Genomic DNA, 12,060 nt, shown 5'->3' with positions numbered 1-12,060 from the left:
GGGCAAGATATGGGTAAATCCTGCAATCTTGCCCATGCAAATGTCCTGGCTGCTGAGATATGGAAGATCTGTCAAGCTCCAGCTTGATAGATCGGAAAAGCCAGTTTTCAGCGCATGTGCATTATGCCCTGAAAACCGGCTTTTGCGATGCCTTCCCGGGTCTGTACACTCTCAGTACGGACCCGGGAGGCCGGAATTTGTGCCCCATCATATTCTGTTATGTTATGTTGACCCAGCTAAGTTTGTAATATTCCCATGTTTAACTGAGTTAGTTATAAGTTGAATTCACCTCTGCTATTGTAATTTTGAAGCCAAATTATTTGCAATGATTATATTGATAATTGTATTAACCTTTCCTGCAAAGGACAGCAATATAAAATAGTTGTAAGCAACAAACCTTTGCAGTCCTTGATATATTTGAGATGAGCTCACAGTGAAATGAATCTTAGTCAATATTACACTTCATTCCATCTGATGGCAGAACTGTGACTAGATCTTTTAGTTGGGTCAATTTACGTGGGCTGACTCAAATCCAAACCAGGCATTGCAATATTTTATGGCCTGATGTACACAAAAAGCCATTATTATATTTAACAGTCTTGAAAGCTGCTTAGATTTTTTTTGCCTGATATGGAATTTATATTCTTTCTCCATAGAGACGCACAGGTGGGAACAATCAAGAATTCGGGACCCCAAATGTGCACAGAACTCCTGCTAGAATGTATCCAATGTAAACTGCATAACCTATCAACTCAGAACACAAGCCTACTGCTCATCCAGCTAGGACCAGCCTACCTGCTAGTTATTGGCTTGAAGAGCTATCTGGAGCTGAGTGGGAATAATTCCAGCCTGGCAGATGGAATATACATAATCTGATGTTTCATATCACAATACATCCTTACACACAAATCGAAATCAAATTAATTTTTCCTGCAATGTTATAAAATTCACCTACTCAGCTATATACTATTGAAAGCTGCGAAAAACCAAAGGGCAGAAAACGTTAGTAGGAGTTGTGTACAGACCACCAAACAGTAGTACTGAGGTTGGGGATGGCATCAGGAAATTAGGGATATGTGCAATAAAGGTACAGCAGTTATCATGGGTGACATTAATTTACATATAGATTGGGCTAACCAAACTGGTAGCAATACAGTGGAGGAGGATTTCCTGGAGTGTATAAGGGATGGTTTTCTAGACCAATATGTCGAGGAACCAACTAGAGAGCAGGCCATCCTAGATTGGGTCTTGTGTAATGAGAGAGGATTAATTAGCAATCTTATTGTGCAAGGCCCCTTGGGGAAGAGTGACCATAATATGGTAGAATTCTTCATTAAGATGGAGAGTGACACAGTTAATTCAGAGACTAGGGTCCTGAAATTAAAGAAAGGTAGTATGAGACATGAATTGGCTAGGATAGACTGGTGAATGATACTTAAAAGGTTGACGGTAGATAGTCAATGGCAGACATTTAAAGATCACATGGATGAACTACAACAATTGTACATCCCTGTCTAGCGTAAAAATAAAATGGGGAAGGTGGCTCAATCGTGGCTAAAAAGGGAAATTAGGATAGTGTTAAATCCAAGGAAAAGGCATATAAATTGGCCAGAAAAAACAGCAAACCTGAGGACTGAATTCAGCAGAGGAGGACTAAGGGTTTAATTAGGAGGGGGAAAATAGAGTATGAGAGTAAGTTTGCAGGGAACATAAAAATTGATATGTGAAGAAAAAAATATTCGTGAAGACTAATGTAGGTCCCTTGCAGTCAGAATCAGGTGAATTCATAATGGGGAACAAAGAAATGGCAGACCAATTGCACAAATACTTTGGTTCTGTCTTCACTAAGGAAGGCACGAATAACCTCCCGAAAATACTAGGGGACCGAGGGTCTAGCGAGAAGGAGGAACTGAGGGAAATCCTTATTAGTCAGGAAATGGTGTTAAGAAACTGATGGGATTTGAAGGCCGAGAAATACCCAGGGCCGGATAGTCTGCATCCCGGAGAACTTAAGGAAGTGGCCCTGGAAATAGTAGATGCATTGGTGGTCATTTTCCAACATTCCATGGACTCTGGATCAGTTCCTATGGATTGAAGGGTAGCTAATGTAACTCCACTTTAAAAAAAAAGGGAGAGAGAAAACAGGGAATGATAAATCGGTTAGCCTGACATCGGTAGTGGGGAAAATATTGGAATAAATTATTAAAGATGTAATAGCAGCGCATTTGGAAAGCAGTGACAGGATCGGTAAAAGTCAGCATGGATTTATGAAAGGGAAATCATGCTTTACAAATCTTCTAGAATTTTTTGAGGATGTAACTAGCAGAGTGGACAAGGGAGAACCAGTGGATGTGGTGTATTTGGACTTTCAAAAGGCTTTTCACAAGGTGCCACACAAGAGATTAGTGTGCAAAATTAAGGCACATGGTATTCGGGATAATGTATTGACGTGGATAGAGAACTGGTTGGCAGGCAGGAAGCAAAGAGTGGGAATAAATGGGTCCTTTTCAGAATGGCAGGCAGTGACTAGTGGGGTACCGCAAGGTTCAGTGCTGGGACCCCAGCTATTTACAATATATATTAATGATTTAGACGAAGGAATTGAATGTAATATCTCCACGTTTGCAGATGACACTCAGCTGGGTGGCAGTGTGAGCTGTGAGGAGGATGCTAAGAGGCTGCAGGGTGAGTGGGCAAATGCATGGCAGATGCAGTATAATGTGGATAAATGTGATGTTATCCACTTTGGTGACAAAAACAAGAAGGCAGATTATTATCTGAATGGTGACAGATTAGTAAAAGGGGGGGTGCAACGAGACCTGAGTGTCATGGTACATCAGTCATTGAAAGTAGGCACACAGGTACAGCAGGCAGTAAAGAAAGCAAATGACATGTTGGCCTTCATAGCGAGAGGATTTGAGTATAGGAGTAGGGAGGTCTTACTGCAGTTGTACAGGGCCTTGGTGAGACCACACTTGGAATATTGTGTTCAGTTTTGGTCTCCTAATCTGAGGAAGGACATTCTTGCTATTGAGGGAGTGTAGCGAAGGTTCACCAGACTGATTCCCGGGATGGCGGGACTGAATATGAAGAAAGACTGGATCGACTCGGCTTATATTCACTGGAATTTAGGAAAATGAGAGGGGATCTCATAGAAACATATAAAATTCTGACGGGACTGGACAGGTTAGATGCAGGTAGAATGTTCCCGATGTTGGGGAAGTCCAGAACCAGGGACCACAGTCTAAAAATAAGGGGTAAGCCATCAAGACCGAGATGAGGAGAAATTTTTTCACCCAGAGAATTGTGAGCCTATGAAATTCTCTACCACAGAAGGTTGTTGAGTCCAGTTCGTTGGATATATTCAAAAGAGAGTTAGATGTGGCCCTTACGGCTAAAGGGATTATGGGATATGGAGAGAAGGCAGGAGTGGGGTACTGAAGTTGCATGATCAGCCATGATCACATTGAATGGTGGTGCAGGTTCGAAGGGCTGAATGGCCTGCTCCTGCCATATTTTCTATGTTTCTATTAATAGGGGCAATTTCCAAATGCCTGCTTCTGGTACAGAACGAGCTTTTATTATTTTCCATCCATGAGCAAGACTCTATCCTGGGCCCTAACATTCAGAAAATCAGCCATTATTTGTGATAATGGAAAAAATATTATTCCTTTCTGCTGTGCAAAGTTATTTCAGTTGAAAATGCAGTCCTGATGCAATGGCAAATGGACTTCTGATCTTTGGGCACCGTGTGAACCTTCATGTTTCAAAGCTGACCTTGCACTGTAATAATATTGTGATCCTGACAATAAATTGTGCATCACGTGCTAGGTGCACACGAGGGTCAAGGAGCAAGTTATCCAGTGCTAGCAGCTTTGAAAGGCCTCTGGTTACCCTTAAAGCTGTCCTGCTACTGAGTGCAGAGCATATTGCAGCAAGTCGATAAAGCAGTCCAGGTGCCAGCTCTGAAGGTCCTGCTGAAGAAGGCCCTGTAAAGAAGTGTAGATCTTTGTTAACCAGAGTGGCATTCTCCGGTGAAGAACAGTTCTACAGCAGACTTGAAGAAGGTGGCTAAAAGAATGAATGCTACCTTATCTGCACCAATCTCTGGATCAGGTAAAGAGGAAACCTCTGAATTCTGACGAAAGGTCATCAACCTGAAACGTTAACTCTGTTTCTCTCTCCACAGATGCTGCCTGACCTGCTGAGTATTTCTAGCATTTTCTATTTACATTTCAGATTTCCAACATCTGCAGTATTTTGCTTTTGTTTTAAGTAAGAAACTTGCTGCTCTCCAAAGATTGTTGAAGTTAATATGATCATATTTTGTTGCATTTTACAATGTTGCCTTACAATGGCTGTTAACAATACTTTACTGTAAGCTTGGTTGAGCATCACAGAAAAAAAATGCACACTATTCTAACAACTGTTTATCTACTTTCCAAGTATACAGGAATGCTCATCTTTTAGTGGGGCATTGTGCATTAGTCCTGCAGACATTAAATATGGGAAGCAATAAATGCCAAGCTGAAGCAAGGTACCTGCACGCTACATCTTCACAGAATCATTTAAACATGGCTGCTGGACTTGGTACTTGGTTGACACATATGAAAAGCTGCTCCTCTGACAAATGCTCCAATTTTCTGTAACAATATGATGCTTGTTCCTGTCATCATACACACTATGGCCAGCAGGTTGATACATTGTGCAGGCAGAGAGCCCTTTTCCCAATGTCAGTTCTTTACCCCATTCTACTGTTACCGGAGATGGTTGCCCACAACAAACGGGAGAGAAGCCGCAGAGAAGGAGGCCACCTCAAAACCAAAACTGACTCACCTTGCGAAGAGACAGGACTAGAAAACTTTTGCCAGAGTCAATATGGAGGAAGCAAGAGATGGGGCAGCTGGAGACCTGCCCCTGGATGAGGATGTGTGCACAGCTTTTCTGCTTATTCTTTTCCCACTCCTTTACTCACTGCCACCACATTGGCAAATTAACTTTATCTGGCATTGCACAGAAAATAATCTGGCATGCACTTGGAATCCATGCTAATCCTAACACTTATCCCTTTTCTCTTTTTTGAGGACTGACCAATGATGAGGCTTGGGCCCAGGAATTCCCTATCTTCTTGCCACGAGTTAGTGCCGCAATCCTGGAACAAAATGGCCGCCGCCACTCTGACAGGGGACTCGGCGGCTGCCATTTTGGTGAGGGCCTTAGTGCTGCTGATAGTAGCGCTGGCCCTGGAGATGCCAATATTGCGACTTAATGTCACACTCTGCGAACTTCAACCTTAGCGCTGGGTCCAGAAAGTACCTCTGGGGTCAGAAGGAACATGAGTGTGTTAAAGGTTGCTGAGTAGGACAAGGAGCTAATGTTATGTAATGTGTTTCCCCCATTATTCCTGGAACTTGCTTCACTGCAGAAATGCAACTGACTGCCATGTATGGAAAATGCTGAAGAAAGGCAATCGTCTTTTTAGGTAGAATTTACTGAAATCTTTTCCTTTCTTCAATACATGGTTAATCAGTAGAAAGCTTCTTACTTTAAGTTGTAGCGATAATCAGGAGTAGAATCAGCAGTGCTGTGCAGCAGAAGAAAAGATGTACAGGGGGATCACAGATGAAAAACCTAAGTTCCTAAACCTAAGTGTCAATTTTGTGTGTTAGATCTTTGTGGCTATTTCATGCATCAGCCTCACTAAATGAATACCTGGCCCAATTATGTGGGATTTGTCCCAGGTTTGCTATTTTTCGTTGTGTGCTAATTTCGAATGGAAGCAAAGGAAATGCCATAGGCGAGGGAGCTCTTAAGTTGCCACTGGCTTTGTATTTTTTTTTGTAATGTTTATTGTACCTTTTGAAGTCAGCATTGTTTATTTATATTAGGCATCCTGTCTATATTTCTGAAATTTTTATTAACATTTTTGAGAAAAAAATGTACTATCCCTGATACGTCCTTATTATACAGTATAAATGCACACGAGGCCTGGTGTATGAACTGTATACGTGCTCCACATGAACTTGCTGAACTTCAGCTTCCAACGATTTCCCCCAGCGTTCATTTCTGCAATTTCTGCAGATATTTTGCTCACCTCTGCAAACTCCGGCTGAGTGTGTACCTCCACGCCTCCAGCATGAGCTGCTGTTTGAAACAAAAGGTCCCTTGCCAGTCGATCGTCCCTGACTGCCCCTGTTATTGCCCTTGAGTGCGCCATTAACAGGTGTTGATGACCCCATTACTAGCCGCATTGTCCCTTGCAATGGCGTGAATCACCGTTCAGCTTGCCATTGTCTCTGTCGAACTCCCCCTCTGGGTTCGACTACATGTTGGGGCATGCCCGACTGCCCTTTCCTGCCTGGAGAACTGCTTTAACAATGTTGAATCTCTGTCCCAACCATTCCTTAACACAGTACCTCTTGTCTGTTCTGCTCATGGCCATGCTCGCGTGGTTTAAATCCCAGTTTCTTGTCACCATTGATACGTCCTTACTATACAGTATAAATGCACACGAGGCCCATGATTGAGAGAAGGTCAGTCTGTGACCTGTCCTTTATTCCTTAGCACTCAAGTGATGGAAGTGGGTGGAGCTTCCCCTTTTATATCTGAAGGTCCAGGTTAGGAGTGTCTCCCACAAGTTCACCATCTAGTGGTCAGTGTTCTTACAGTGTGCAACTTAGGTCAGATTATACATGGGTTACAATGCTGGTTGAATACATGACATCACCCTCCCCCACCCCCAAAGTCTTATTGGGATCACAGGTTGAATCTCTCTGGTGGTTTACGCTCCCTTGTAGAGCGCCTGAGTTGGGGCTCCGGTTGTTGGGCGCTGGCCTGAGTGTCTGCTGTTTGCTGTGCCTCATGCCTATCCGGACTGTCCACAGTTACTGGGCTCTCCTCCCTTTGGTTCCGGTGTTCGGTCACCTGTGGTGGAGTGAACTCTACATCGTGTTCTTCCTCTGCTTCTTCTATGGGTTGCTGAACCTCCTTTTTGTTTTTCATCCACATTTTTGCGGCAGATTTGTCCATTGGTAAGTTGAACTACCAGAATCCTATTTCCGTCTTTGGCAACCACAGTGCCTGCGAGCCATTTGGGCCCTGCAGCGTAGTTGAGGACAAAAACAGGGTCATTTACATCAATACATCGCCCCCTCGCATTCCTGTCATGGTAGTCATATTGTGACTGGCGCCTGCTCTCGACAATTTCTTTCATGATGGGGTGTATAAGGGATAACCGGGTTTTGAGCATCCTTTTCATTAGCAGCTCTGCGGGTGGAACCCCTGTGAGCAAGTGTGGTCGGGATCTATAGGCCAACAGGAGGCGTGATAAGCGGCATTGTAGGGAACCCCCTTGGATTCTGAGCATCCCCTGTTTGATTATCTGCACAGCTCGTTCTGCCTGGCCGTTTGAGGCTGGCTTGAACGGTGCCGTTCTAACATGGTTAATTCCATTGCCTGCCATGAAGTCCTGGAATTCAGTGCTTGTGAAGCAGGGGCCATTGTCGCTGACCAAGATGTCCGGTAGACCGTGGGCGGCGAACATTGTCCGTAGACTTTCTGCCGTGGCAGAGGATGTGCTTGAATTTAAAATGTCACACTCGATCCATTTGGAGTAGGCGTCTACTACAATCAAAAACATTTTCCCCATGAAAGGACCTGCGTAGTCCACATGGATGCGTGACCAAGGCTTGGCGGGCCATGGCCAGGGGCTAAGGGGAACTTCCCTGGGCGCATTGCCCAGCTGGGCACACGTGTTGCACCTGCGAACACAAAGTTCCAGATCTGCGTCTATCTCTGGCCACCAAACGTGTGACCTGGCAATTGCCTTCATCATGACAATGCCCGGGTGCTCCTTGTGGAGTTCTCTGATGAACACCTCTCTGCCCATCCGGGGCATGACTACGCGGTTTCCCCACAGTAGGCAATCGGCCTGAATTGAGAGTTCATCCTTGCGCCTGTGAAATGGTTTAAATTTCTCAGGGCATGCCCTGTACATGGCTGCCTAGTCCCCATTCAGGACACATTTCTTGATTAGAGACATTAGCGGGTCTCTATTTGTCCAGACTTTAATCTGACGGGCTGTCACGGGTGAGCCTCCGTTTCTGAAAGTTTCAACAGCCATGACCATCTCAGCAGCATGCTCGGTAGCCCCCTTAGTGGTGGCTTGTGAGAGCCTGCTGAGTGCATCGGCGCAGTTTTCGGTGCCCGGTCTGTGCCGAATTGTGTAGTCATAGGCGGCTAACGTGAGTGCCCACCTCTGTATGCGGGCCGATGCGTTTGCATTTATGGCCTTGTTATCGGCCAAAAGGGACGTTAGGGGTTTGTGATCTGTCTCCAGCTCAAATTTCCTGCCAAACAGGTACTGGTGCATTTTCCTTACCGCATATACACATGTGAGCACCTCCTTTTCTACCATCCCATAGCCCCTTTCTGCCTGGGACAGACTTCTGGAGGCATAAGCTACCGGCTGTAACTGACCCTTGGCATTGACATGCTGCAACACATACCCGACACCATAGGACGACGCATCGCACATTAATACAAGTTTCTTACATGGGTCATATAGCGTTAACAGATTGTTGGAACATAACAAATTGCGTGCTCTATTAAAAGCCCTTTCCTGGCTGTCCCCCCAGACCCATTCGCGACCTTTGCGTAGGAGCACGTGTAGAAGCTCTAGCAGCGTGCTCAATTTGGGAAGAAAGTTACCAAAATAGTTCAGGAGCCCCAGGAATGAATGCAGCTCCATCGTGTTACGGGGTCTGGGTGCTCTCTGGATCGCTTCCATCTTGGACGCAGTAGGGCTGATCCCGTCTGCTGCTACCCTCATCCCCAGGAATTCTACCTCTGGAGCTAGGAAGAGGCACTTCGCCTTTTTCAGTCGCAGCCCTACCTGGTCCAGTCTGCGTAGCACCTCCTCCAGGTTGTGGAGGTGTTCTTCAGTATCGTAACCCGTAATGAGGATGTCGTCCTGAAAAACCACCCTGAAATCGACTTGAGGAGGCTTTCCATATTTCGTTGGAAGATCACGGCGGCCGAGTGAATCCCGAACGGACATCTGTTGTACTCAAACAACCCCTTGTGTGTCGTGATGGTGGTCAGCTTCTTCGACTCACTCGCCAGCTCCTGGGTCATGTAAGCTGAGGTCAGGTCCAATTTTGAAAAAAGTTTGCCACCGGATAGCGTCGCAAAGAGGTCCTCCGCTCTCGGTAGTGGGTACTGGTTTTGGAGTGACACCCGATTGATGGTGGCCTTGTAATCGCCACATATCCTGACCGACCCATCCGCCTTGAGCACCGGCACAATCGGGCTCGCCCAGTCACTGAATTCGACTGGCGAGATGATGCCTTCCCTCAGCAGGCGGTCCAATTCGCCTTCTATCTTTTCCCGTATCACGTACGGCACCGCTCTGGCCTTGTGGTGTACTGGCCTGGCGTCCGGGTTTATGTGAATCACTACCTTGGCCCCCATGAAAGTGCCAATGCCGGTTTGAAATAATGAGTCAAATTTGTTCAGGATCTGTGAGCATGATACTCGCTCCACAGAGGAAATTGCATTGACATCGCCCCATTTCCAGTTCATGACAGCAAGCCAACTCCTCCCCAGTAGTGCGGGACCGTCCCCTGGGACAATCCAGAGTGGCAACCTGTTCTTCGAATCTTTGTGGGTCATGACTACCGTGGCGCTGCCTAGCACCGGAATGATCTGCTTTGTGTAAGTCCGTAGCTGTGCGTCAATCGGCGATAATTTTGACCTCCTGGCCTTGGACGCCCACAACTTTTTGAACTGTTTGATACCCATCAGGGACTGGCTGGCCCCCGTGTCTAGCTCCATTGATACTGGGATGCCATTGAGGAGCACTTTCATCATTATCGGTGGCGTCCTGGTGTATGAACTGTATACGTGCTCCACATGAACTCGCTGAACTTCAGCTTCCAACGATTTCCCCCAGCGTTCATTTCTGCAATTTCTGCAGGTATTTTGCTCACCTCTGAAAACTCCGGCTGAGTGTGTGCCTCCACGCTTCCAGCATGAGCTGCTGTTTGAAACAAAAGGTCCCTTGCCAGTCGATCGTCCCTGACTGCCCCTGTTATTGCCCTTGAGTGCGCCATTAACAGGTGTTGATGACCCCATTACTGGCCGCATTGTCCCTTGCAATGGCGTGAATCACCGTTCAGCTTGCCATTGTCTCTGTCGAACTCCCCCTCTGGGTTCGACTACATGTTGGGGCATGCCCGACTGCCCTTTCCTGCCTGGCGAACTGTGTGCTGCTTTAACAATGTTGAATCTCTGTCCCAACCATTCCTTAACACAGTACCTCTTGTCTGTTCTGCTAGTGGCCATGCTCGCGTGGTTTAAATCCCAGTTTCTTGTCACCATTGATACGTCCTTACTATACAGTATAAATGCACACGAGGCCCATGATTGAGAGGTGGTCAGTCTGTGACCTGTCCTTTATTCCTTAGCACTCAAGTGATGGAAGTGGGTGGAGCTTCCCCTTTTATATCTGAAGGTCTAGGTTAGGAGTGTCTCCCACAAGTTCACCACCTCGTGGTCAGTGTTCTCACAGTGTACAACTTAGGTCAGATTATACATGGGTTACAATGCTGGTTGAATACATGACAATCCCTGTTTCCTTTGCTCTTTGCGATAGGTTCCTTTATGAAGTACTTCAATACTGCATTTCATAGTTGATGAAAAAAGAAATGCCAGAAAGATCAGTAACCAGATGATCATATTTGTGTACCTTGGCATACCTTCCTGTAATTGAAAAGGACAAATACCGCAACAGGGCGCCAGTTGGAGAGCAAGGACACTGTTGTGTATGCTGACTATGGATGTACTCAATGTGTAGTCGCTGTGTGATTGTATAAGATGGAGACTTGTTTATCTGATGTACTATCAATAAGGTTCACACCATGTACATACATGCTGGCACCACTAGAGGGTGCAACTGGTGGAGACCGCGGATTTCCTGCCCTGGTGACAGGGCCCTGTTTAAAAGGCTGCACACCATGGCAGCGCACTCTGGAGTTTGGAATAAAGTACCAAGGTCACTATAGCTCAAGTACAACACATTGCCTTGTGGAGTCATTCATAAGTACACTATAGACATAACAGATACCTGCAGCCGGCTTGCAACTTAAGGATGACACTGCCAGTGGTTTGCAAGGTCATTGTTGCCCTCAACTATTATATCTGTGGCTCACTCCTGGCTAGTACTGCAATATCAGTTTATGTGCTGCTTATACATGTATCAAAGAGGTGACTGCTGTGTCATTCAGCATGGCCACCACTTTCATCTCTTTTCCCGCCCAACAGCATGACATAGCTGCCCAGGAAAAACTCATTGCTCTGCTTCTCAAAGTGCAAAGTGGTCAGGAATGGCTGGAATTTAGCCAATCTGAAGCCTATCCTGGATATTCAGAAGTAATCATGCTTGTTTTACTGTGTCAGGTACGATGCACTGAAAGAACTGTAAAGTTGTATGAGGTATTGGCATGGGTGAGCAGCAGGTTGACAGGCAGCATTTGTAGTATTTAATTTGGAGTTATCTACCTGGTACATGGTACACAGCTGGGCAGTTTTACCTTACCTGGATGCTTAAGTTATGCCATCTTCTTCCCAAATTCTGCAGGTAATTGTATAATGCTCACAGCATTAAGCCTGGCTGCCACTTTCTGCCAGGCATGATGCAGGATGGATGCCTGGAGTACAAAACAGGCAAACCTTCCTCACACTCACCTCATACAGCATCATGACCACTTTGTCAAACTTTAAACAGAGCATGGATATCGAGTGCTCTGTTGTTGCTCGGAGATGCCATTTCATGCCTCTACTTTGCCTTTTCTTTGACATTTTTGCCACCTCTTTTTTCCCCATATGGCATTTAGAATAGCTGACATTTTTTTTCAAAATTATTTTCAACCTTTCTAAAGAAATTTTGCCCTGCTGTGCAGCTACCTGCCTTTATGTGGCTGCGTCGATTGAAATGTTCCCAGCACCCCTTGCTGGATGTTGTACCCACATTTCAATAGTGCTGCATATACATGGGCCAGT

General features: G+C 45.7%; 1 protein-coding gene across 2 annotated transcripts in view; it reads right to left on the bottom strand.

Annotated features, from left to right (window-relative positions):
• The window catches only part of LOC139275036 (progesterone receptor-like), a 456,927-nt gene that overhangs the window by 113,491 nt on the left and 331,376 nt on the right, over positions 1–12,060 (bottom strand). The gene's annotated exons all lie outside the window — the stretch shown is intronic.

Source organism: Pristiophorus japonicus, chromosome 10, assembly GCF_044704955.1.
Source record: "Pristiophorus japonicus isolate sPriJap1 chromosome 10, sPriJap1.hap1, whole genome shotgun sequence".
NCBI lineage: Eukaryota > Metazoa > Chordata > Chondrichthyes > Pristiophoridae > Pristiophorus > Pristiophorus japonicus.
This window is presented reverse-complemented; position numbering and strand designations above follow the sequence as displayed.